Source organism: Triturus cristatus, chromosome 5_1 (assembly GCF_964204655.1).
Source record: "Triturus cristatus chromosome 5_1, aTriCri1.1, whole genome shotgun sequence".
Classification (NCBI taxonomy): Eukaryota; Metazoa; Chordata; class Amphibia; order Caudata; family Salamandridae; genus Triturus; species Triturus cristatus.
The window spans coordinates 872,292,933-872,319,774 of NC_140587.1; positions in this window are offsets into that span (position 1 = coordinate 872,292,933).

A 26,842-nucleotide genomic window follows, 5' to 3' on the forward strand; every position below is an offset into this window, starting at 1 on the left:
ATGATCAAGGTAAGTATCTATAGGGAGGTATAGATTTACTGGGTCAGATACACAAAGATTTTGCTGTGTCTTATTCTCTTTCACTGAATTCCAGGAGCAACCTAGGAGTAATCCAGACTTACTCCTCGCTTACTTCTGGAATTAGGAGTAATCCAGGTACACTGTAAAAAGTAAGTCACATCCACTCACAACAAAATCTTTGTGAATGGGCCCACTGACCTTAAGTACGGACATTATTGGCTTGATGACATAGTGGGAGTCAACGATCTGGCTCAACGTGTTGACATATAGCCGTGACATACATCTGTGATCGATAGTGCAAACACACTCTTTTACCTTTCATGATTCAGTTTGCAATTCGATTTAAATAGTTACTTCATGGATGACTCACGCATGAGGGGTATGGAGCTTAATACTAAATGCTTTTCAGTCACAGTTTATTGTGCTCTAATATCAGGGTTCATTTATATTTAGAACTAATGTTATTTATAAAGCAACGTTACAGTGTCTATACGATAGTGATGGTCAGAATTACATTCTAGTCAATCTTTTTAATATGCATATTGAAATGAAAACATTTCTGGCACTCAAAAACACAAGTCAGACAAGCACCCAGTTAGGATGGAATAGGCCTGGCACTTGGGTGGAACTCACCTCAAAAGTACGTTTTCGGCCAGAAAGAGAGACATAGAGGAATTTGACATATTTTACCAGGCAGTTTAAAAAATCTTGAAAAGAGTGCAGGAGAATATAAATACTGCTTTGGTGTCTTTCTCACTGAAATGCCTCCTACAAAAAAAAGCATATTCAAAGCAATTCTAAACATTCCCAGAAAATATTTATAATGAAATAAATTGTATTCAGAATTAACATGGGCACAAAGCAGTTGCGCAAATTTAAAGCTACACAAATCTAAATTATAATGCCTAATGTTCAAGTACAGTGCAGCGATAATAGTAAAAAAGTTATCTTGTTTGTTCAAGTACACAAAACATCCCAAAAGAACACTTTGTCCAAAAGCAATGAAATGCATGTGGGAAGCACAGACTAGCTGCTTTAATATTAAAGCTTGAAAGCCCCACATTATTCTTCGTAATTCAGGGCCAATTTTAAGCAGGGCTCTGTTATCTATGTGTCTTCAAGGAGCATTTGTATTTTTTAGTGCCACCAGGTGTCATTGTGCATATTTCAATCGTGTTATGCAGTACAAAAGGTTATCCTCGTGGCAACCAGAGTCTGTATAATTTCAGCATTAGAGGCGGTATCGGTAGCTTTGGGATTTCGTTGGAAAGGTGGCCAGCTAATAATGAAAGGAGCTCCTTAGATATAGGAATTTATTTATGTCGAATCCGGGAATATGAAAGAAGATTTCATCCTAAAATAATAAGGATAGATTTTTTGAATCTGTTAAGGTGCAGGAATACAATGCAACACTCAGCATCATCTGCACACATACCAGGGCAAAGAAGGAAACCGCCAAATAAAACAATATGGCTGCAGCTCTTGTCCCAGAGTTACAGAGAGAGATCACTACAACAAACATGGCTATCCCTTATAACGTGAAAACCAGGTACAGACATGGAACGGAGCAGTGCTTAATTTGTAAAATATTAAGTGCCAGGGCTCTGACGAGAAGGGCACTGCAGCTTGCACCGCCCATCGCCCCTGGCATCACTGCAAAAAAACTACTAACCATCTCCCTCGCATGTGAATGTGACAGTTCAGATTATTCCAGGTCCCCAAGCTAAAGGAATGGCTGGAGAGGCAGGTATTAGCAATCTTAATGAATATTGTATTCCTAAACAACCATTTTTCTGCTCATCTCTAAATTAGATGAGCAGCGCCACCATGTGGTAGGCTGTTCTTAGTATGGTTTTGACAAGTAGGTGCCGGTGCGGAGCACCGGAAGGCACCGGCTCAAATTAAGCACTGGAGCAGAGTAATTAAGAGCCTGTCCCTTTATATGTGACTTATATATTTAACCTGTTTAACAGTAATACTCTGTGTGTAGTTCATTATTCAGCTGCAGTAAGAGGCTATAAGTTCACTTTAATAAGAGCCACCCATTTAGAGTTAGTTGAACTATAATAAATGTATTCACCGAAAAGGAAATGCCTTGTCTCTTTAAATTGTATTTGTTATAATCATTTATGCTAACCTAGTTAATTTAAACCTGTTAAAACCTAATGTTGGCCTAGCTCATAACAAAGCCTCAGTCCACACTTTAGGTATGTTCTGTGAGTGTCATGGCTTTCTTTCCTCTACTGGTGTCTTATCAATGTACTCGTTAACCCCTTGGGTGCTTTGGACAGTCCGCGGCCATCCAACGTCACGGTGGGCGTGTGCGGAGTACGGCCGGGGGCAATAAAACGCCTGCACAGCGTGAAACTTTGTGCAGTGCGGAACGGGTTAAGTTCGAATAGACTTGTTGTTCAGTTGTTCAGTTGTTACACTAGGAGGGTCTGATCTTTTAAATAATAATTTGCCTTCGGATATGGAAACTGAGATGGTGGCCGAAGCCATCCTGTACCAGGTAGTAGGGACTGAAGTTACATCCAAGGTCATCCAGATGATTGCTCCTTTGCATGATACTGAGAAAGCTTGCGAGTCTACCTGCTCCTTGGGAACACTGCCTGTGGACTGGTTCATTCCATTAGCTCGAAAGAGATAAAGAAAAGCCTTCTAGAATATTCTTTCATGCTTCAATTGTTTTCCCTTTAGAAAATCAGACCAGACCCTATCCTGACTTCTCCTGAGAGAAGACCCCTTCTCAACTCTGCTTACTTCCCCTGCAAGAGTGTTAAGCTTCATGCTTGAATACTCAGGGCCCGATTCACAGAACTAACTTAAGACAAAATCCTAAACTTACTACCATTTTGGTATTCACAGAAGGCACTTACTCATTTTGGTATTCACAGAAGGCACTTACTCATTTCGGTATTCACAGAAGTTAGGAGTCCTAACTTTAGGACTCCTAAATGCCTTCTGTGAATACCGAAAGTCTTAAAATTAGGATTTTTCTCAGTTTAGTAGTAGTATAGTTTGGACTCCTAACTTTAGGACTCCTAAATGCCTTCTGTGAATACCGAAAGTCTTAAAATTAGGATTTTTCTCAAAAAATCCTAATTTTAAGACTTTCGGTATTCACAGAAGGCATTTAGGAGTCCTAAAGTTAGGAGTCCTAACTATACTACTACTAAACTGAGAAAAATCCTAATTTTAAGACTTTCGGTATTCACAGAAGGCATTTAGGAGTCCTAAAGTTAGGACTCCTAACTTCTGTGAATACCGAAATGAGTAAGTGCCTTCTGTGAATACCAAAATGAGTAAGTGCCTTCTGTGAATACCAAAATGGTAGTAAGTTTAGGATTTTGTCTTAAGTTAGTTCTGTGAATCGGGCCCTGAGTATTTAAATTAGAAGCATTCTAGAGAAGCTCCCTGTTTTCTATCTGTAGCAGCTCAGCACAGGTAATTAATTATACCATTCTACATCATAACTTATTGTCACTATTTTTGTGGTGCCCACCATTAATAATTACTACCTACTTGGTTTTATCCAACCAAAGCAACTTTTTGCATATTAATTGCAACCCACCTGTAAATGAACCGTACTGTCAGGGTGCGACCTCCACTCAGCGGAAAGCCAAATCCTCGGGAGCGAAGAAGGATCTCTACTCTCCCTCAAGGTACCACCAGATTCGCATATAACCAGAAAACCAGTTGACTACCCTGATGGGAGAGAAGAGACAGCTCAGGACCACCAGAGCAAAGGAGAGACACAGTAGGTTCTGGAATATTCAGAGATGCAGTTCCAATGTGAGGATTCCCTAATAAAAAGAAAAAGAGAAACCAGATAACAATGTCTGTCACTAGCCTGTCACTACTATCTGTTACTCAATGTGTCCCCCACCTAGACTGATACCCCACCCCGGTTGTGTACTTTCCCAGACTCACCGTTAAGGTGGAAAGGCGCTGCCTTAAAGCAGAACAGGAATTCAGTCCAGACCGCGCTAGCGATGGTGCAGAGAATGTTAGCAATGTTGTGAACATTCCATGATGCAGGATGAATTCCGAAAGGCAGACTCCCAAGGGGTAGGACAATCTGGATTATTCAGGCAGACGAGAGTTCTCTCACTCGCGACGGTGCAAAGACTGGAGAGGAATGTGGAGCTGCTCAAAGGGGAGGAAACGAGGGAAGCAGCAAAAGGGACGTGGTGTCCTCATGGAAAGGAAAGAAAGAACGGCCGCCACAATAGTGGCTACGCCATAACTCGGCGTTAATTCAAAAATAAGAAGTGCATGCGCGCCGCACGTAAGAGACGTTTGAAGGAACTGTCTCTCCAAATTAAGGGTAGTGCAGGAAGCGCACAACACGCGTCAAAAGCGAAAGTCCAAACAAAGCAATCCAGCAGAAGTCAAGCAGGGGATGGCCTCGACGGCAGAAAATAGTAGAGAGAAATTTCACGCTAGACAGGGATTCCAGGCAGAGCCAGAAAACGATCCACAGCTGAAGGTGTAGTGAAGATCGTTATCTACATATGTACAATGCTAAGTTAGCATAACCGCTTTAGATGTTAGAAAGCCATCTTGCCGCTTTTGCTGCTTTTGCACACGACACTGTAGTCACATGTTATTACATTGAGAAATGCTTACTCGGCTTTGCTTCACATGAGAACTGTCTGTTGTTAACATCCCAAACAGTGAGCAGTGACCTTGGTCTGTACACAGTGTAAAGAAACAGTCTGGGTCGCTAGACGGTGCATGTTGTTGAGTTCAATGTTGATCGGCCCACTAGTTTAGCCATAACACGCACGCAGCTGCAAATACCTGAAAGTCGGGTGCTTTTAATATTGCAGTGTTACATGTTTTCATTACATTTGGAAGAAGAGCGTTCCCAGGAGCAGAGCATAGCTGATCCTGTGATGTGAACTCACTGAGCTGATCTTTATGGTATGTGGTTCCCCATTCAAGCCTAGAGACCTTTTATTAGTCTAATAATACTAATAGTGTGTTAGAGAAAGGAAGGTTGCTTAGATCCACTGTCATTTTAGTATGATTACTCCTTTCATTCTCTATGGTATTGTAACTATGCTGATGGTTTTGATTTTAATCGTTTGTCTGCTTATGTTAGCCAAACTGCTGCATCTTAGGACACGAGGTTTATAAAATAAACTCTTTAAACTTTTACTGTGTCTCTGTTTATTCTGTTGTGGACTGGTACGAGAATAATTACGAAAAGGTATTTCTGATTCGCACCATTCCTGAGAAATATACTAAGTCGCTTGTTCTGGGTTGTCTATACATTGGGACCGCCGAGCTAAACCTCGGATAACGAATGGGACACTGATGCTGGCTGGATAAGAGGTTCTGGGTTCTGAGGTGAGTTCTTGGTACACAACAATTCACTGAGGGCCTGGGTTCCTGCGCATAGTTCTGCGCATAAGCAGAATCCCTGCAACATGGCACACCTAACGTTTGGTCTATTGATTTGAGACGCCTTAGTAGTGCTTGTGTTAGTCCACAACACCCTCACTCTGGTTTCCAGATAACGGGAGTGACGGTTTAACCTACCTGTGTTTCGACTAATAGGTTCCTTCAAGCTTGATCATTAAAAAGGTTATTTAATCTGAACCCTTGTGCTACTAATAGACTAGAGTGTAGATTTACTGTTTGTGTCCTAATGGCGGTCGATATTCTGGCTCATAGCCGTGCACCCCTGAAATGTCATTTGACGCAGTATGGGGTGCCGGACGATGGTATGGCTGTGGTTTTTGTGGTAAGTGCTGATGCGTTGTTTCCGTTTGAGTTGTTCCACTCTTGGGTTACTTTGCCGGCGGTGAGTGAAGACGATGATACGTTCCACTCCTATACTGCCACGCAGCTACCAGCCAACTATACGCCATATAGGACTCAGGAAATTCCTATTTCTGCCTGGCAGCATAGTATTTGGTTTAATGGCGCCCTTCCCCATGCGGTTATACCGGCGAGAATGGGCCCTTTGTCGATTGCAGGGGCCACATGGCCAGTACTGGCCGGATATACGCCTCATCCCCGCTATCTTCAAGTGACGGTGGCTGAGTTGCGTCTTCTTCACACAGCCCTTATTACAGTACATAGGACTTTAGTGCAGTACGTGTCACGCAACGTGCAGGTGGGGGCACCTGCTGTTGCGGGACAACCGACAGACCACCACGCGGTGGTCATTAGTCCTGTTATGGTTAATTCGATTGTGGGCAAGCGCCCCCAGAATAGGGATGATTTCCCTTATTGGCTTGCTGAGAAATTTGACCAATTGGAAGCGGTTTATCCGCATACGACTCCTGTGGAAAAACACAGGATCCTTACCATTACTTTGCCAAAAGACTTGGTCCCAGATATGGCCGATTGTGAAAACTGGGGTAAGGTCTTTGCTGAGACATACTCAAAGTGCTTTGGCACTCCGTCTCTGTCGGTACTGCCCTCCGTTTTAAAATGTGTTCAGTAAAATCACGGTGCGGAGGCAGCAGTAAAATTGGGAATGCGGCTTGTCGGAGTGTTCGATGTGGTTGCTACCATGATACTGGGCAACTTCAAAGGAGATGCTATGCAATTCCAAGTGCTTAATAAATTAGACGCAGTGAACGAAGACGACAAGCCGAGGGAATTTGCGAAAATTATCGTGAATGCCTATAAACAAGTTGGTCGTAGTGCTTTAGGCGTTAAACCAACTGTGAAGAATCCTGATTTAATACAGCAAACAAAGGCAAACTCGTCTGGTAAGGACGAACGCCCTAATTTTCCAAAACAAAGTTGGCGGGCGAAAAAACAGGAGAAGCAGCAACAGAAACAGGGGTCTCGTCCGGCCTCTCCATTACAGTCAGGTAGTGAACGCACTTATGATCTGCGCGATCGTGCTACAATTAAGTCACCTGATCGATTTCAGGTTTCTGAACAATGTTCTCGTCGTTCTTCACAGGAAACATCGGCTTCACAGTCCGGTGGCGGAGGCGGTGGCAAAAGTCGGGGTGCCCCGCAAGCACGTGAGCAATCCCGACAGACTGACGGCAAAGGCAAGCAGGAGGAATCTGCACGTCAAAGACCCCCGTTTCAGAAGAAGAAAGTTGCTGCACTGACAGCGAGGTATGCCTCAGATGGTACGGACGCAGCTTCAGAACCTGACATGGGCGCTAACGCTGCTAGACAGCGCGGCGGAAGTTACAGTAGTGCGACAAGCACTGCGTCCATATCTGGTGGCGACAGCAACTGATATATTCGTGAATATTGAAACTGCTGACACTCGGGTGTCTCCCCCTGATAGACTGTATAATATAGTCATTCAAATTGAAGGTGACATACAACGTACAATTCAAGGTTTTTTGGGGGATATTCTGACCACTTCCTATGATATTCTGTTGGCGGAGGCAGATTGGCCCCTGGCTTTTGTTTTAGATGCTCCTAGAGGGGAGGAGGTAATCCTCCTGTCCTTTGCGCACACAGTGCCTAAGGTCCTAGCTAAAAAGTACGCTGAGGAATGGGCTCAGGTGCAAGCGCCTGCGTTATATCGAAATCAGGTTGGCTGGGATAAAATGTCTCCCGGCCATGAGATTCCGTTGCGGACTACGCCCCAACCTCAGCCCCAATACCCCATGCATCGCAAAGCTAGACCTCACGTCGATCCTTGAACAATTGGAATATCAAGGCGTTATCGAAACATGTGTTGCGCCTATGAATAATCCTTTGTTCACTGTGACGAAGCCTGACGGGTTGTACCGCTTAGTTTTGGATTACCGGCACCTAAACTCTCATTGCCGGACCTGTGCAGTACAGAACACCCACAGTTTGGCTCTCGTCGATAGTCTTGTGAGAAAAAGGTTTAAAACCACACTTGACATTTCTAATGGCTTTTACAGCCATAACCTGTCCTCTCTTAGTGGTGAGTGGACGGCGTTCACTTTGGGTGGCAAACAAAAACAATTCAAAAGATTACCAATGGGCTATAAGAACAGCCCGGGAGTCTTTGCCGCTCGCGTGGTCTCCCTCTTGGAGGGTATAGACCCGGATGCGTACTCGTATGTGGATGACATTCATCTCACAGATGACGAATTAGACCCGCATCTCCGTCACGTTGATCGCATTATTGTTTTGTTTGCAGACTTCGGTTACAAATTCAACTTGGCGAAGTCACACATTGCGGAATATACAGTGCTGTTCTTGGGGTACGAACTCAACAATGAAGGTCGAGGATTGGCTCCGCACTTTCTAGAGAAGTGCGCATGCCTCCGTGCTCCTACTTCACTGAAGAAATTACAATCTCTGCTGGGTTTTCTGAATTTCGGTCGAACTTACATCCCGGATTATGCCCAGCATATCAAGCCGCTTTATGCCTTGGTACAACCTACTTTTTCCAAATCTTGTTGGCTGCCAGAGCATTCAGCTATTTTGCAGTTATTGCAAGCTGATCTTCTTGCTTCTAAATACTTACTGACGCGTGATAACCACACTAACCTGGTCATAAGAATAGTGCCCGGCGCAGTTGGTTTCACATACATAACGTTCAATGAGGGCGACACCGTCCCCATTGCTTACAAATCTCACTTGTACACTTCGGCTGAACTGCGATATTCCGCTGTCGAGAAAGTTCTGACGGCTGTGCAGATGGCGATTCTGAAAGAACGAGCGCTGTCGCAAGGAAAACGCATGTTGGTGGTAACACCCTATCCTGCTCTTGAGGCGGTGACGAAAGCAAGTGTACCGAATTCTAAAGCTTTGCATCCAAGGTGGATACAATGGGCCACTTCCTTGACCTCGCCGGACGTCACTTTTATCTTTGACGTGGCACTTCAGACTCAGGAGTTTTTGCAGTATGAATTCGTTCATCCGGCTCCTCTGTCCTTGCGCCCGCTCGAGGATTACCATTGTGTCATATACACTGACGGGTCTGTGCAACCCGCAACTGGATCTAAGCACGCCTATACAGTGGCTTGCGCAATTGTAGTCGGTATTTTCGTAAATGGTGATTCCAGTCCGATGTCGTGCAAACGCAGTCATTGGGTGATTGTACCGCACAGTTGGCGGAGCTTCGTGCTCTGGTGCTTTCACTGGAGTTTGCTGATCCAAGAGTCACTACCCTTATAGTGAGTGACTCCTTTTATTGTGTTCAATCTTACAACGACAATCTACATTTTTGGTCTCAGAATGACTACCATGATTCCAAAGGTAGCACGATTAAGCATAAACTGCTTTGGGTTCGAGTGGCAGATCTTAAAGAACGTCTGCCTCTCGTGAATGTAATTCACACTCTTGGTCACCAACGAGTTGGTGTCCGTGCTGTCGGCAACAGCCTAGCTGACGAGGCAGCAAAAACAGCAGTGGCAACATATTTAGTAGCAGCAGTTACAAGATCCAAAAGTAAGATCGATGATGACATCTTGGCAGCTATTGCTGCTACAGAGCAGGGAACGAAGCCACCGAGAGGTTTCCCTGCTCGTTACCATTATCGCTTAAGTCCTGATAAAGTCCCATTAGTGAGGATTAATGACGTTGGTGACAGGTTGATTCCCAACGCGGACTGCAGAACTTCTTTGATATTAGCGGCTCACGAGGGCATGGCGTCTGCGCATGCCGGCGTTGCAGCTACTGTATCTCTGTTACAACAACGTTACTGGTGGTGCGGTTTGTATAAACAAGCCAGAGTTTATGTTCTTAATTGTGACATTTGCCAGCAGATTAAACCTTCGACTGCGGCACGCCCACCACAAACTCAGTTTTACATATCTAATAAACCATTGGGTTGTGTTTATTTAGATCACTGCGGTCCTTTTACCTCTGATACTGCGTACAAATACATCTTGGTTGCAGTTGATTCGTGCACACGTTTTCTGTGGGTGTGGCCACAAAGGAGTGCTGATTCTCGCACTGTCATAAAAGATTTGCGTGTCTTTGTTTTGCATGTGGTACCTTTCATTCTGATCAGGGCCCGGCGTTTGCCTCTAAGGCGTACAAAGAGGCCATGAGAAATTTGGGGGTCCAAGTCAAATTTTCGTCTCCATACCGACCTGAGGGTAATAGTGTAGTGGAGCGAATGAACCGTGACTTAAAGCAATGTTTGACAGCCAGAGTTTTGGGTACTGGCCGGAACTGGCTAGCCCACTTGTATGACGTGCAACGTGCACTTAATATTCTCCCTAGAAGGTCTCTGGGCGGGCGGACCCCATACATGATGCTCTTTGGTGTACGAATGTTTGTCCCAGACCTTGATGGTCTAGACATGGCGGCGTCAGCCACACCCTTTGACGTAGATGAACACTGTGCTGTATTGCAGAATCTTCAAGAAGCCAGAGACAGTTTAGCGAAAGAACATGTACCCTCCTCATCTGATGCTGAACTTCAGATTCCGGTAGTCGGCTGGCTACCTCGAGTTGGTGATCTGGTCCGTGAGAAAGGGGAGAACAAGAAGGAGTTCGGCCCCTCTTATCGTGCACCGGTTCCTGTGCTTGGAGTACAGGGTACTAGAACAGTCATTTTACCTCCACTTCCTGGTCGAAAGGATAACAGGTACATCTCGATTGACAATGTCAAACTACAGCGAGTGGCCGATTCTTCTTAGTATGACTCCGGCAGTTTCATGCCCTTCGATGCTGAGAAATTCTGATGTGGCTCGAGCTTCTAACACGGTGCCTGATGTTGCCAATGAGATGCATGCCATTACTGGTCCCTTGTTACCACCAACACCTAGTGGTATGCTTGAAGAGGTTGAGTATGCTTATCCTGCGGATGTTACCTTGCCTGTTTTACAGTCCACCACAGTTGCCCACTCACAAGACTCTTTTGATTCTCCTTCAATGACTTCCATTGCCCCATCCAAAGTTTCGATTTTTATGGCCTGGTTCAAAAGACATTTTTTAATTCCCCCTTGGACTTACATTTGGCTGGTGCTCATATGTGTTTTTTTGTTTATGTCCATTGGCTTTGTGGTAGTGTTTTTTAGACTTATCAATGGACACTACCTGAAAGAAAGATCTACAATTTGTCTAATTAATGGAACTTTGGCCCCTCACTCCTCATCACACATTATGAAGAGGGACCAGACTTTTGTGAACATTACTGCCTGGCCTGTACGTGATGGAATCGCTTGGGATGCCGTAAAATTTCTAAATCATGGCCCCACTGAAGTAATTAATGTGCCAAATGTATTTTGTGTTTCTATGGGTGATGTCATTAAGCAGTACATTCACTCAGATGACTGGGATGTTCAGGCCATAGAAGCACTGTTTTCTGATTTGAAATATTATGCTGCATTTGATGCTGAGGATTTGTATTTAGATACTGCTAATTATGATGAGCAATTTTGTTATCACAATTATGGCACGCATTTCCTACACAAAGCAAATACGTTATGAAATTTTGTGAATTATACGCAATGGGATCACTGCCCCGCCCCTAGGATGGGCAGCTCTGCCACGTTTTTTTTTTTTTTTTTTTTTAAATTTTTTATTGAAGTACTTTAGTGACAATAAAGACTGCTGGTCAAACATACACAGGATCAAACACAATGAAAAACAGATTCAGCATAAAGGATTCTCAAATGATAAAGTTTAACATCATCCACTAAATAACCATCAGTCCGAATCAAAAAAAGAACCCCAAATTTTATCAAATTTTCTCCCTCCTCCCACCCGCAGAGCATAAATTTGTTCACTCTTTCTTACTCTCCTCATTTTCTGCATCCACTCTAATTTACTTGGAATCTGTTTTGACCGCCAGTTTTGCAGTAGTAAAGATCTTGCAACTGCCGTTGCTATATACAGTAGTTTAGCCAATTGGGCAGATATTTTAAGATCTGAATCAAAACCATATAGTATCAGTTTTTCATTAAAAGGGAGCGTAATTTTAAAATAAATCTGGCAAAACACAAAAATATCGTCCCAAAATTCCCTTATATTGGTACAATGAGCCATTACATGAGACCAGTTGGCGGATGTGTGTTGTATACATCTAAAACAGTTTGAAGGATAATTTTAATACATTTTGGAAATAGCAGCAGGAGTACGATATAATAACCATTTCCCCAAAAATAACATTCTACGCCAATTAGCTCCCCGAAGTATATTAAAGTTAAAATGGTTAATAGTCTTCCAAGTATTCATAGATAGTACATGGTTTTCTTGTTCCTTCCATTTTTTAATTACTTTTTGACTTAAATCCGTTTCCCTACTATATGCTAAACAACGTTTCCATTCCCCTGGTCTCTTTATACACTCATTTATAAGGAGATCTTTAACCAATTGCGTTGGTTGATTAAGCTGTTCAATATCAAGTTGTCCCAAAAATTTAAAAATAGTATTATATGACAAAACCAACAAAAAATTTGTCTGAACAAGACTTGCCATCTCTCTCGGAGTTATCCAGCCTCCATTTTTTTAAAAATCAGTTACTTTACTAAATCCTACTCTGGCCCAATTGTCCGCTATATCAGATCCACCTTTAATACCCATCAGTGGAAAAATACTGGACAGTGGAGTTGTTACATTAAATAGTGGGAGTGAATATCTATTGAACATAGCAGTACGTTTTTTAAGAAACCATAAAAGAATCTTATAGCGAACTAATTTGGGAGATTTAAAAATCTGCGGGGGGGGGGGGTAGCTCATTTTCAAAACAAATTAAGTCGAAGAAACAATTAATAAACAAGTTTTGACCTTGAGTTTGATTCCTAAATCTCGACAAATACTGTATAAAATAAGCATTATAATAATCTCTAATATTTGGCAGAGAAAGTCCTCCTTGATCTAAATCCGCATAGAGAGTATTAATTGCTATACGAAGAGGCTTCTTTGCCCATACGAATGCAGAGAACATAGATTCAATCTTGGAAAAATACGTTCCTGATAAAAAACAAGGAATAGTAGAAAACAGAAAATTAAATAACGGAAGAATAGACATTTTTATCAGGGCAACCCGACCCAGGATTGATAATGGCAAGGAATTCCAATGTGTAAACATTAAGCGGATCTTTAGAAGAAGGGGATCAAAGTTAAGCATATATAAATCCTTAACTGACTGTGCGAAAAAGACCCCGAGATATCTTTTGGGTTTAGTATTAATGCAACACTTTAGATCGGGATGTATTTCTGGATCTCTATTCCCACAGATCATGATCTCTGTTTTCTTTTTATTGATCCGGTAACCCCCTAAGGCTTCGAACTCTTCGAAGATCTGAAGCATCTTAACTTGCGAATGAAGCTCAGGTTTAATTAATAACATAATATCATCCGCATAAAGTTTGATCTTACTCATTGAAGGAATTGGGGGAGAAATATTAACACAGTTCCTTATTGCAGGCGCAAGGGGCTCAATAAAGAACGCAAACAAGACTGGGGATAAGGGACATCCCTGTCTCGTACCTCTCTTAACAAAAACAGTGCCGACCATTACCGTATTTATAATAATATTTGCTTTGGCCATAGTATACAGATTTCGAATTAAATTTACAATTTTATGGGGAATACCAAAGTGCGTTAAAATAATAAAAAGTGTCTCCCAAACCACCAAATCAAAAGCTTTTTCTGCATCTAATAACAAAATCAATGCTGGGATCCCTCGTGTCTCAAAATAATCTAAGGCATCAACTAAATAATGTGTGTTTGTAAACAGTTGCCTTCCTGGAATAAAACCGTTCTGATCCGGGTGGATCAATTCTGTTGAGATTTGATTCAGGCGCATTGATATTAATTTAGTAACGATTTTATAATCTGTGTTTAGTAAAGTAATTGGTCGGTACGAATTTGGATCTTTAGCATCCTTCCCCTTCTTCAGAAAACTCACCACCGTTCCTTCTCTAAAAGAGTCCGGGATCGGGCCTCCTTCCAACATCGAATTTAATAATAACAAAAAAAGATTTGAAAAAGTGCAAAAAAACATTTAAAAAAATTCAGCTGACAATCCGTCTGGGCCAGAAGCCTTCCCATTTGGTAGATTTGTAACCACCAATTCTACCTCTTCCAATGAGAAAGGACATAACAATGTTTCCTGATCAGTTTGAGAAAGGCAGGGCAATGCACAATTTTCTAAAAAATCCGATAGTTTTATTTGATCAATATTATGTTGCTGACTATAGATTTTATTATAATGAGCGAGCATTATCTTCCCTACCCCAATCTAGTCTAATGTATCTATTTGAGTCGCTGGACATCTTAATCCTCTAATCAAATTGGCCGCTGCTTGTTCTCTCACCTGCCAAGCTAGAAACTTCCCAGTAAAATTACTTTCTTCGTATATTTTTTGAGAATGTCTGCGAAAAATCTCCTCGCTTTAAGCATAATAATATGCACTTAATGCCCTTTTGTCTTCATCTAATTGATGTGAGATCGTATTGGATGAGTTCGCCTGTCTTAATTCATTTAAAGCTTGTATTCTTTGTTCCAACGCCTCTTTTTTACTTTTAATTGCTTTAAATACTGCTGCATCTTTACTTATAATTATACCGCGAATAAAGGCTTTCATAGCATCCCAGATAATATTAATCGGGGCCGAATTGGCATTACGAGATACAAAATCATTGATCTCTGTTTTCAAAGACATTGCCCACATTTCATCATTCAAGTATGTTTTGTTGAATACCCAACGCTTGGGAGTCTTTAAGTTTGGATCCACAGCAAAGTTAATAACCAACATTGCATGATCTGAGAACCCATTATAGATAGGCCTTTGATTCAACATATTAAGCTGTCTGGAGGCTAGAAAAAAGTCAATCCGCGAAAAAGACTTAAACCTGCCTGACCAGCATGTGTATTCTTTTTTTAACGGGTATTGAGTGCGCCATGGATCACAAAGGTCTAAAGTTTTTTTATAATTAAGAATAACTTTCAATGATTTAGGTTTAAATTGTTTCCTAGATTGCGTGGTCTTATCCAGCCTTAAGTTCATAATTAGATTAAAATCTCCTCCAATAATGATATCTCCTACCACCATCAGTAAAGATTGAAATAGATCCTCATAAACTGAGGAGCAATCGTCTACCGGAGCGTATAAACTGACAAATGTAATAGGTCTCAATCTGTTTTTTATTCTACAGGAGGCCCAGCACCAACGTCCTGAGCCATCCTCATTTGTTTGTATGATCTCAGGATAAATATTCTTATTCAGAAATATGGCAACCCCTCGCTGAGCTTCCGAAAATGAGGAGAAACCACGATATGAGGCCCATTTTTTAAACATAGAGAATTGATCCAATTTTACATTTGGGATATGAGTCTCCTGCAGCAATATTACCGAGGGATTTTCCGACTTAATCCACAACTCTATGGCCCGTAGTTTCTTTTTGTTATTTAAGCCGTTCACATTGAAAGAAATAATTTTCAAACAGTCGCTACTCAGTATTTAGATAGATTACATATTTTCTGGAGGAATCTCTCATTTTATCTTTTGTAAACAAAGAATCACCTATCAGGCATAGAATAGCTAATAAACATAGCACTAAAGACTTCATTATTTTTACTTTACCCATTCTGCTCCCCCACCCGTGCATCCCCTTCAACTCATCCCCCCTTCCCCATTCACATGACCCCCCCTCACCAGCGGCCCTATTTCCCCTTCCCACACTGGCCCCAGATCTAACCCCTAAACCTTGGGTGTCCTGGTGTTACACCCCTTAGGTCCTGGACTCCTCCTCCCCAAAAAATAACAGAAAAAAAAATAAAATAGATAAAAAAAAAAAAATAAAAAAAAAAACCCAGGGCAAGGAAGAATATTTATCTTTACAACCGTCACTTTTCACCCTTGAACCCCTGAGTAATTTCCTTCAATAAATCTTGTGCTTCATCCAGATCTGACAACATATACTGCTTGCTCAGTGCCAAAACTCTAAGTTTAGATTGTTGAGCAATCATGACCTGGGCACCATTAGCTTTAAACAGATGAAGCATTTTCACAAACTCCTTCCTTCTCCGTGCGGCGGTTGCCGACATATCCGGAAAAATCCGGCATTTAATCGTCTCATTTACAGCAAATTGTCTTAATTGATAAGCCTTAGACAGAACGGCTTCCTTTATCCGATAGGCTGAAAAATTTAACAGGATTGTACGAGGTAGAGTAAAATGGGGGAACGGCTGGGCAGGCACACGATGTGCTCTAGTAATTGTGAAATCCCCCTCATGTTCCGGTAGCACTTTCTGTTTCAAAAAGGAGGATACCCATCGTACTGTGTCGGAGCCTTCAAGCCCCTCCGGAACCCCTACGATACGCAAATTTGATCTTCTTGTGAAATTTTCCAACTCATCGAGTTTTAATTCCAAGGCTCGTCTGTCTTTATTAAGTATTTTAACTTCTTTTTTAGCTACCGTCATTTGATCCTCCAAGGTCGAGATTCGTGCCTCGGCTTCCTGAAAGCGAACTGGAAAGCTTGAAATTAAGTCCTCTATCTTCTCCAGTCGCTGATGTACAGCGGCTAATTCAGCTTTTTGGTATTTTTTTATTTCCCGAACTTCATCCAGAATTAGATTCAGCATGTCTTTGACTGACATCTGAATTTCACCTGTTGACTCCGTATTCATATCTAGGAGAGGGCTAAGAGGTTCATCCGCCTTTAAAGTTGGAGTATCCAAAATTGATGATACTGAAGGTGGCTTTATTGATTTCGTTAGAGCACTATTAGATTCCAAAGCAGTCAATGGGTTAAATCGAGTAGTATCTTCAAACTGTGCTTCGGATATCAATATTGGATCGTTTTGCTTTTGAACAAGCAGCCGAGGTGAATGCTCATCTTGATACAGAAATCGAGGTGGTATTAAAATGGAATTAGGTAGAGATTCAGACTCCGGCTTTGACGTCATCTCTGAGGGGTGGATATCTGCTGAAAGGATTGTGGTTTGGGCACCCTCTGAGTGAGGAAGACTATTAGTTACCATACTAGATTTTTTCTGAAATAGAGGAAACTGCTTACCATCTTTCAAGGCCTCGGTCGATTTAATATCGCTTTTAGCTACCTTATCAGAGTCATGCTGAGTGAAAGGCAGTGATTTAGATGGCTCGGCAGACTGAAAAGCGACCAAACTGGTGCTGAGCTCTCTTGTTCCATTCTGGACTAAATTTGCTGTACTAAATTGCCCTATTGGGGCCGTGGAAGGTCCTTCTAATTCATCTGAACTTTCTTGAGGCTCTTTACCAGGCTCCTTATCAGTTGCCTTGTTTGAATTCTTAATCTCAGAGGGCAGCTGACGACGAGTTTTTGCCTTGGTAAGAACACGCGCATTCAAAAGTTTGCCCATGGTTCAAACAAGGATCATTAGAAAAAACCACAGAGAATACTCTTTTCCCTCTGTCCTTCCTCCTCCTTTTCACCTCGCCTAGTCCCGTCTCTTCCCCTCCTTCACTCTGTGCTTTCCCCCAGTCCATATACTGATCCAATTCCTAAGCGCCTGAGCAATCGACTACAGCTTGCTCACCTGCTGCCGTTCCCTCTAAGTGTTCCAAGAATAAGAATTTTCAAGCAGGCACTTTCAGATACGGAGCCACAGCGTTGCCTTCCAGATTACGTTTTTTTTCCCCCAGTTCTGTTCCATCGGAGGTACAACCAGTAAATGGGTACAAAGGTCAGGGAGAAACCGGGAGAATTTCAAAAGTCCCCGCACAGCGTTTCCCGTCGAGAAACGCCAGCTGCCAGCCGCCTCGATCGTCAGAGCCGAAGAAGGAGGAAGGGGGAGGAGCCAGCACCAGGTGACCGTGCGGAGGTGTGGGTTCCGCCGCTCAGTCCATCGCCGTCATGACAGCTCTGCCACGTTAGTTGAAAAATTCACCTATTTTTCTGATTTTAGTGTGTCAAATCCGGCATCCTTTTATTTTAAAGTTGCGCCTGAGTCTACTTCTAAAGTTAGACTGACACACACCAAATTGTTGTATTCCAAGTCCTTTATGGACGAGTTGGCAATTGGCGGGTATGATCTGTGGAAAGCTACAGTTGATCTTAAATCAGTTTGGGGCTCCAAACGATGGCAAGTACAGGGAACAGAAGCTTTGCATCGTTCCTGTCTCATCCCGAATCACATGTTATTTTTGAATTCGTCCATTTTTCAGACCACCAGTTTTGGATTGGCTACTTCTAAAAGGTTAAATTCCCCCTCCATGCCGGGTCTGGGTGCTTATCCCAATTGGGGTAATCATACGGATCTATCCCTTGCTATGTTGCAGACACAGGTTTCCAACACGTCCGTCAATATTTCTGAATTGAATCCGGTAGGGTGGTTGGTGTGGCAAATGAGTTCAGACTCCTGTCAACATCGGTTTCTGGATTTACAGCAGGGGTATACACAGGTTCGTGTAGACCCCCGTTTTGAATCTTCTCACACTGTAACTACCTACTCAGTAGGGAAGTTATGCCAGTCTTGGCTGCAACATTCCACTTTAGCGTCTGTTAAACTTCATTCAGCACGATTAAATGACAAAATAGATTTGAATGATTTTGTTAAGGGTCCTGCTGTCGGCAGGCCCAAACGATGGTTGTATGCTGTTTATAACGAAGTTTGGAAGTTATCACAGATTGAGGCTGCATCCAGATTGCGTGCTATTGATCAAGCCAATATGGAAAAAGTGTTGGCTGTAATAGATAATAGTATTAACACCCTCTCTTCTAGAATTTATACCTTAGATAATATTGTATCGTCTGTGGTAGACATTGTGCAGGATGATTTGTCTGTATTGTATCATGGTCAGAATCAATTGCGCTCTCTTATGCAGTTTGCATGGGCGTTGCAAACGTTAAAGGCAGGGAAAGTCCCTTGGGATTACATGAATACTTCCTCTTTGTTCCTTCCTTTTAATTTAACTGCAAAACAGCAATTCATGTCCATGAAAGATGCTACATATTCACTACTACACATTGAAAAGTTAGAACCTTTGCCTTTCTCTGTTGCTGAATTGAATTCTGCTGTGTGGCTTGTACATGGGTTGATCACGTTACCATTCCCCCTGTTTAAGTTTAGTTCGTGCATGAAACATTATGCTCTAGGCAGATATGAACAACTCGGTACTGCATTCCTGCATGAAGTTTGGTCACTCCCGTTCACATATAGATGTGTGAGAGACGGCAAGGAGGTTTACTTGAAAGGTGAAGAGTGCACTTCCACTCCGGATCACTCTGTTGTGTGTAGGCACATTCAATTGCATGGTGCATGTAATGTGCACGCCCCTAATTTAGCTTGTGTCCTGAAAGGGATTCCTGTGCCAGTTATAACTCCATCTTTTACGCTGCTTGCTAACGGTAGTTATTTGCTATTAAATAATGAAGCTTGCTGTGGGATGTTAGTGGGAATTCGCTACATAGTGACCGTATCACAGCGAGTAGTTTGCTGTAATAACGTCCTTTTCCCACCCCCGCATGGCCGGCTCGATGTGTCCATCTGGCCTTCCATTCCAACCTTGAAAGCAGAGTTCAACAAGATGAGCAGAATAAGGGCTCTATTGTCTCAAAAAGAAGTCGCGTTGACTTCATCCCGGGAAACATTTGTCCTTCACGTAGCAAACACCCGCACTGAGGTGCAAGCGCTTTTGAATACTGATCTCCCACTTCATTTTGGGACCCTGATTCAGACTATCTTTAATGCCTCGTCAACAAGTGGCATAGCTCATTTTTTTTTAAATTATGGGCTCCGGCCTCGTGACCTCTTTTCAAACTATTTTTGGTGTGATCCCTGCCTTTTTTCATTCTATTTTTTCCAGCGTCTTCGGAGGTCTCCCTTTACTTCTCACCCTCATAGCTGGAATACTGTTGTTGATCTGCGCCCTGCGCTATGGATGCACAACTTGCGTCACACGACAAAATGTCCCGGCTGCTCCATCTTCGCAACCGGATGCTTGAATACTGTGGCACTTTACCACTGGCAACTCTAAGCATAGCCTATGGATTGTCCTTCCGGTTTCCCTACTTTACTTGTTTGCAGCCCATGTTTCATTGCCTAGATTGTCCGTTCCAATGGGCTCTGGATTTGTGTCTGTCGAACTCGGTGTCTCCTGCCCCGGATTATGATCGACTGATGAGCCCCTTAGTGGCTCATGAGTTGGACTGTTGTGGCGTCGGGATTATGGCCTGTGGAGCAGCACATGGAGTCCTTGGCAATTGGGACATCGGAACGGCTGCGATTGACTTCTTAGCAAGGAGTTATCTTGAAGAATACGCCAGTTGTCCTCGTCTGGTGCTGGAGGCTCCGGTGATTGAGGAGCATGTATGTTCCTTCCCCGTCCTGAACTGGATGGCAGATAATTTTGCGGAACGTTCCAATGATTTCTTCTTGGAAGCTGTTGCAACTTATTGTGCTCACACATTGATGGATTGACGTTGCACTTTGAGTTCGTCCTACATCTATTGATGAGTTTTTTTTAAAATCTTTTAATTGGGTTTTTTCACTCCTTTTAAAATCATTTTTCTTCTTTTTTATTTTTTTCTTTGAACTTTTTTCACTTACCTTATATGGACTTATGGTTCATGCCCTTGGTTCTGTTCTGTCAAACTTGAACTCTGCGCTCTTGCAAGTGCGCCCCTACTGGTTAGTGGTCCGATCAAGGGGGGGTGTAGTGAAGATCGTTATCTACATATGTACAATGCTAAGTTAGCACAACCGCGCTAGATGTTAGAAAGCCATCTTGCCGCTTTTGCTGCTTTTGCACACGACACTGTAGTCACATGTTATTACATTGAGAAATGCTTACTCAACTTTGCTTCACATGAGAACTGTCTGTTGTTAACATCCCAAACAGTGAGCAGCGACCTTGGTCTGTACACAGTGTAAAGAAACAGTCTGGGTCGCTAGACGGTGCATGTTGTTGAGTTCAGGTTGATAGGCCCACTAGTTGAGCCATAACACGCACGCAGCTGCAAATACATGAAAGTCGGGTGCTTTTAATATTGCAGTGTTACATGTTTTCATTACATTCGGAAGAAGAGCGTTCCCAGGAGTAGAGCATAGCTGATCCTGTGATGTGAACTCACTGAGCTGATCTTTACGGTATGGGGTTCCCCATTCAAGCCTAGAGACCTTTTATTAGTCTAATAATACTAATAGTGTGTTAGAGAAAGGAAGGTGGCTTAGATCCACTGTCATTTTAGTATTATTACTCCTTTCATTTTCTATGGTATTGTAACTATGCTGATGGTTTTGATTTTAATCGTTTGTCTGCTTATGTTAGCCAAACTGCTGCATCTTAGGACACAAGGTTTATAAAATAAACTCTTTAAACTTTTACCGTGTCTCTGTTTATTCTGTTGTGGACTGGTACGAGAATAATTACGAAAAGGTATTTCTGATTCTCACCATTCCTGAGAAATATACTAAGTCGCTTGTTCTGGGTTGTCTATACATTGGGACCACCAAGCTAAACCTCGGATAACGAATGGGACACTGATGCTGGCCGGATAAGGGGTTCTGGGTTCTGAGGTGAGTTTTTGGTACACCACAATTCACTGAGGGCCTGGGTTCCTGCGCATAGTTCTGCGCATAAGCAGAATCCCTGCAACAAAGGGAGGCGTGGTCCATCAAACATGAAGGTTGTCAAGCACCTGTGCTTGGTAATTGGCCGCTTTATATCCGCCTCCAAGGACACGTGAGTCTGCGAGTGCACACAACCATCTCCCCCATATGCTGCATTCTGGGCAATGTAGTGCAAATAGGAAATAGGCCAAGTCAAGGGTCTAAAGTGCAACAGGTCTCCCCCCTAAAGGTCTTCCCACAGGTCTGGGTTTGTCAGGATATAATGCATGAAATTTTCTTACCAGGGCAGGGGCAGGCACATTTGCGGCTGGTTCCCATGTTCGGTCTTCTGGGCCATATCCTACCCAATCAACTAAGTATTGCTGTCTCCCTCTAAATCGCCGAGAATCCAGAATGCGCGTTACTTCATACTCTTCTTCTCCGTTAATTATAAGAGGAGGGAGTGAGCAATGAGGTGTGAAAAACTGGATGAACCCTCATGTTAGGCAGTAGGTCTAACTTCAATGCAACAGGGTTAATCACATGTTGTATACTATATGGTCCTACATATCTGGGGTGAAGTTTTCTAGGACTCGGTAACCTCAGGTTTTTTGTAGCTAGCCAGACTTGGTTGCCTTTCTGGTACTTAGGAGCGGGTTTCCTATGTGTGTCTGCTTGTTTTTTCATTCTGTCTTTAGCTTCAGTAAATTCATAAATGGCTTGTTTCCAGATCTGTGTGAGATGGGTATGGTGTTCTGCTACAGCGGGGAATTGTGAGACGGAAGGGGTAGATACAAGGGCAAGAACCTGGGGTGATACCCATAGGAAAAGAAAAAAGGAGATACTTTGGAGGCAGAGTGATTCGCGTTGTTGTAAGCGAATTCAGCCAACGGGAGTGCTTGTACCCAATCTCCTGTGACAGTGCTTAAGAGGCATCTAAGATACTGTTCTAAAGTCTGGTTAGTGCGTTCTGTTTGCCCGTTTGTTTGCGGGTGATATGCAGAAGAGAGACGATCGTCCATGTGAAGGGAAGTACATACACCCTGCCATAACTTGGATATGAATTGTGGGTCTCTATCGGAAACTATAAGCGAAGGCAATCCATGCAGACATATAATGTGTGTTACAAATATTTCAACCATATCTTTAGCAGCGGGTAGTTTTTTGAGGGGTATAAAATGCTCCATTTTTGAAAGCATATCTACCATGACTAGAATGGCAGTGAAGCCTCGAGATACTGGTAAGTCTGTGATAAAGTCCATACTAATGGAAGACCAAGGACTATGCGAGATGGGCAAGGGGTACAACAAACCAGCGGGGGCACAATGAAGCGCATTCTGTCTAGCCCACACCGGGCAAGCTCTAACATATTCGTGAATGTCTAGGTTCATGTTCTGCTACCAAAACACTTCTCTTGCATAGTTGCAAAGTCTTTTCACCCCCTGGATGTCCTGCTAGGGGAAGTGTGTGACACCAATTGACGATCACCACCTGTAAGTCTGTAGAAGGAACGTAAAGAAGATCGCCATGGAAGTAAAGATTGTTCTCTATTTTATTTAAAGGGTCTGCTACCCACTCTTCTGCACTAAGTGTTGTGTATGATTTAAGCAGTTTCTCACAGAATGGGTCTTCTGCATCTATTTGCACCCCACTTATCGTCACTATCTTACTAGCTGGGATTATAGGCAACGGAGTCTCTACAGTGTGTTTGCTCTCTTTTCCTAATCAGGATAGGGCATCTGCTCTTCCCTGTTTAGCTCCTGGTCTGAAGTTGATAACGAAATCATATTCACAAAAGAAAGAAACCCATCTCATCTGACGGGGAGTGAGAGCCTTAGCGGATCTAAAGAACTGCAGATTCCTTTGGTCAGAATAAATAGTGATGACATGAGGGGACCCTAGCAAATAGTGTCGCCATTCCTGGAATGCCAATTTTATGGCTAGAAGTTCTCTTTCCCCTATGGTGTAATTTTGTTCCGCAGGGTCAAGGGTCTTGGAAAAATAATAAGAGCATAAGCCACGGGACGTCTCTTTGCAACAGAACTCCCCCTACAGCGTATTGAGAAGCATCTGCTTCAACATAGTAGGGTTGTGTTTCGTCTGCGTGTTTTAAACAAAATTCGGTGCATCTATCAGGTAAAACTTAATCTTCTCAGAATGTCCGTTGTCGCAAATCATGCCAAGCGCAGGGGTTTGATTGGTTATCAAACTAGAGGAAACCTCTGTGCCATCCACAGCTCTTACTTTTTCAGGATGTGTTTTGGGAATTAATTCTATTCCCAAAGATTTAGCCAGGGTGATGTCCAGGAAGTTACCGGTTGCCTCTGAATCCAGCATAATAGACAAAGTGGTTCTATCTTGGGAGGATAACACCAATATCACAGTAATGGTCAGATGTTTGGGGACGAGAGCTGAGGTGTTAGCTAAAAATAGAGAGACCTGAGATGTCTTAGGACTTGGAGAACTGGTCTCTTCTTTCTCCAAGTCTACAAGTTTTCCGACTGGATAGAGGATCCTGTCTTACCCACAACAGGTCTATTCACACCGGTTTGACAGCACAATCCTTGGCATAGTGTCCCCCTTTGCCGCAATAAAGGCAGAGGTCAAGTCGTCTACGCTTATCTCTTTCTTCCTTGGTTAGTGGGCCGCGAATCCCACCGATTTACATAGGCTCCACACTTTCTTTCACTTATTTCTTGTCGCTACGAGCCAAAAAAAAAGCTAGGGAATTCGCCTTTAGTACATTCTCCCTTCCTCTCGCTTAGTCGATGGTCTACTTTGACTACTAGATCAATGAAAGAAGGGCAGTCTTCTGGAGGATCCACTATCTGTGAGAGTATATCTTTCAATTCGTCTCGTAGCCCCCTATAAAAAAATGATGTTCGTTTCTCTTCCAGCCATTGTGTTTCGGCTACAAGCCGCTTGAAAGTAGTGATATACATTACTAGATCTTTTAACCCCTGCTTCAGTCCTAACAGCTCATTGTCACTTGCCTTCATGTATGCGTGACGTGAAAATAAATTCTTCATGCGGTCCTTAAACCGTGGCAGATCATACAAGATAGGGTCATCGTTTTCCACTAGAGGAACAGCCCACAAGGCGGCATTGCCTGTTAAATAGGATATAATGAAAGCCACTTTGGCAGCATCATCAGGGAAAGAGGCTGACATGCATAGAAACTGCAAATGGCATTGGTTCATGAACACTGAGTATTTGTTGCTGTCTCCGTTAAACCTTTCAGGCATCGCTAAAGGGGTTTGTGGGGGGCGTAACAACAGTTACATTAACAGGGGCTGGGGTTACACCAGCAGCGGGGCCAGTAGGAAGAGTAGGCATTTGAAAATGGGCCGGCTGTATATACGTTTTCTTCTGTTTGACTGTGCTATCAGCAATGCTGGTGCCTAATTGTCTTTGGTCCTTTAGGTTTTTCAATTCCAGCGTTAGTCTCAAATTCTCATTTTTCACTGACTGGAGCTCATGCTGCAAACTGGTGACTACAGCTGCTAGCTCATTCATAGTTACAGCACTCATACACGTATCCAATGCATCTTCGCTCAGGGGATAAAAAAAACGTGGGCTTGACAATCTGTCAAGGTGCGACCTCCACTCAGCGGAAAGCCAAATCCTCGGGAGCGAAGAAGGATCTCTACTTTCCCTCAGGGTACCACCAGATTCGCATATCACCAGAAAACCAGTTGACTACCCTGATGGGAGAGAAGAGACAGCTCAGGACTAGGGGTGGGCGGAATTTGCGACATTCACTTTTGCAAACTATCGCGAAAATGTTAAAAATCTCCGCAAACACGTGGAAATATTGCGAAGACACAGAAGTTTTTTCCCGCCCGTTCGCGGTATTTACTGCGTGATCGCGGCTCACCAACTTACCCATGCGGTTGCTCACGAGCGTGGCCATCTTGTTTTCACTTGTCCCACCCGCCCGCGATGCTCGCGCCCGTTCGTGGTACGTATTTCCTGTTCAGGAATGCTTTTACTTATTCGTGCCGCTTTTTGCGTGCTCAGGGAGAAAATATCGCGCAAACTTGCGCACGTGGTCGCAATGGGCGCGTCCATCTTGTTTTTCACTCTACTGCAAGGTTCTGGGGCCTGATTTTCAATCCTCCCTGTATCTTTCCAATCCTTTGTTTGAAGCCACTTTTTATTTATTATCTCTCTAACTATTTTCCTGCTTCTATATTTTTGGTTTTTGTCTACTTTTTTTTTGTTTTTTTGTTTTTTAGATACTTTTCACTCTTTCTATTGCCTGCTATTTATTTCCTTTACTTACTTTAATTTTATTACCTTTTCTTTCCCGCCCCGTCTCTCTCACCCCAGAACCATGTCAAAGGGTAGGGCTCGTTGCAGCCACAAGGGGTGCAGGCACGGGCCTTATTTGGGGAGGTGGAGTTGGCTGCACTCATCTTCTTTGTACAGCACCACCTCCCCTCAACCCTGGCAGCAGGTGGCAGGCCTGGGTCCGGGTACGGGCTCCGGGAGCGTCGACAGCGGTGGGGGAAGGTGCACCGGGCAGTGTTGCGCTGCTCTGGGGTCCGGCGCACCCAGGCGCAGTTAACGCATCGGTGGTCCGACATCCTGGACCGTGAGCAGGACCTGCTGGACCTGCTAGGAGTGGAGTCTTGGTGAGTAGCTATTTAATTATTACTACTTTGTGTTATATATTGCGAATATCTTTTTTTCTTCCAACCAGCTAGAATGTTGCTGCTTACATTCCAGGTTAATTACGTTTAAAAGTCTTCTGTGATTGTTATGACACAGGTGCTCCTCTGCACTACTACTAATCTTACTTGTTTGCAACTTTGCGTTTGCGCTCGCTTAGCGTGATTATGTAAGAGTTTATTTTAGAGAAATTAAGTTATGTAATGCTATAGTGACTCTAGTCCTTACTTTGTCCTGTCACTAAGAGATAGGGGCGGATTGATACTTAGGTTTAGTTACTTTGTATGAGTTTGTAATTTTTTAGTGGTATGCGTGATGCCCCGTCAGTTACGTCACGTGTTGCTAGTACGACAGTCTTTATTAGAACCTTTTCAAGTTTGTTCAATGAGTGGTGGTAATAGGCTTAGCACTAGCAGAACATCAGCATCAATCAATCAACCCAAAATTTGGTGTATACAAAAAATTTAGTCATGTGTCCTCCATTTGACCATGTGCATTGTTGAGGACTAAAAGAAGTGGAAATGCATACTTAATGTACAATTGGCACGCCTGGAATAGGTGGGCTAGGTCGGGTGGTATGTCGTACTTAGGCTTAGTTAGTATTCTGGAATCAGAATGGAAGACTGGATTACTGTTGATAAATAGTAAGTAGTCGATCCGCGAATCCCCCGATACTACTTGTTGACCAGATGAGATCGGTCAATTTAGTTATTGCAATTGTTTTTTACATAAGT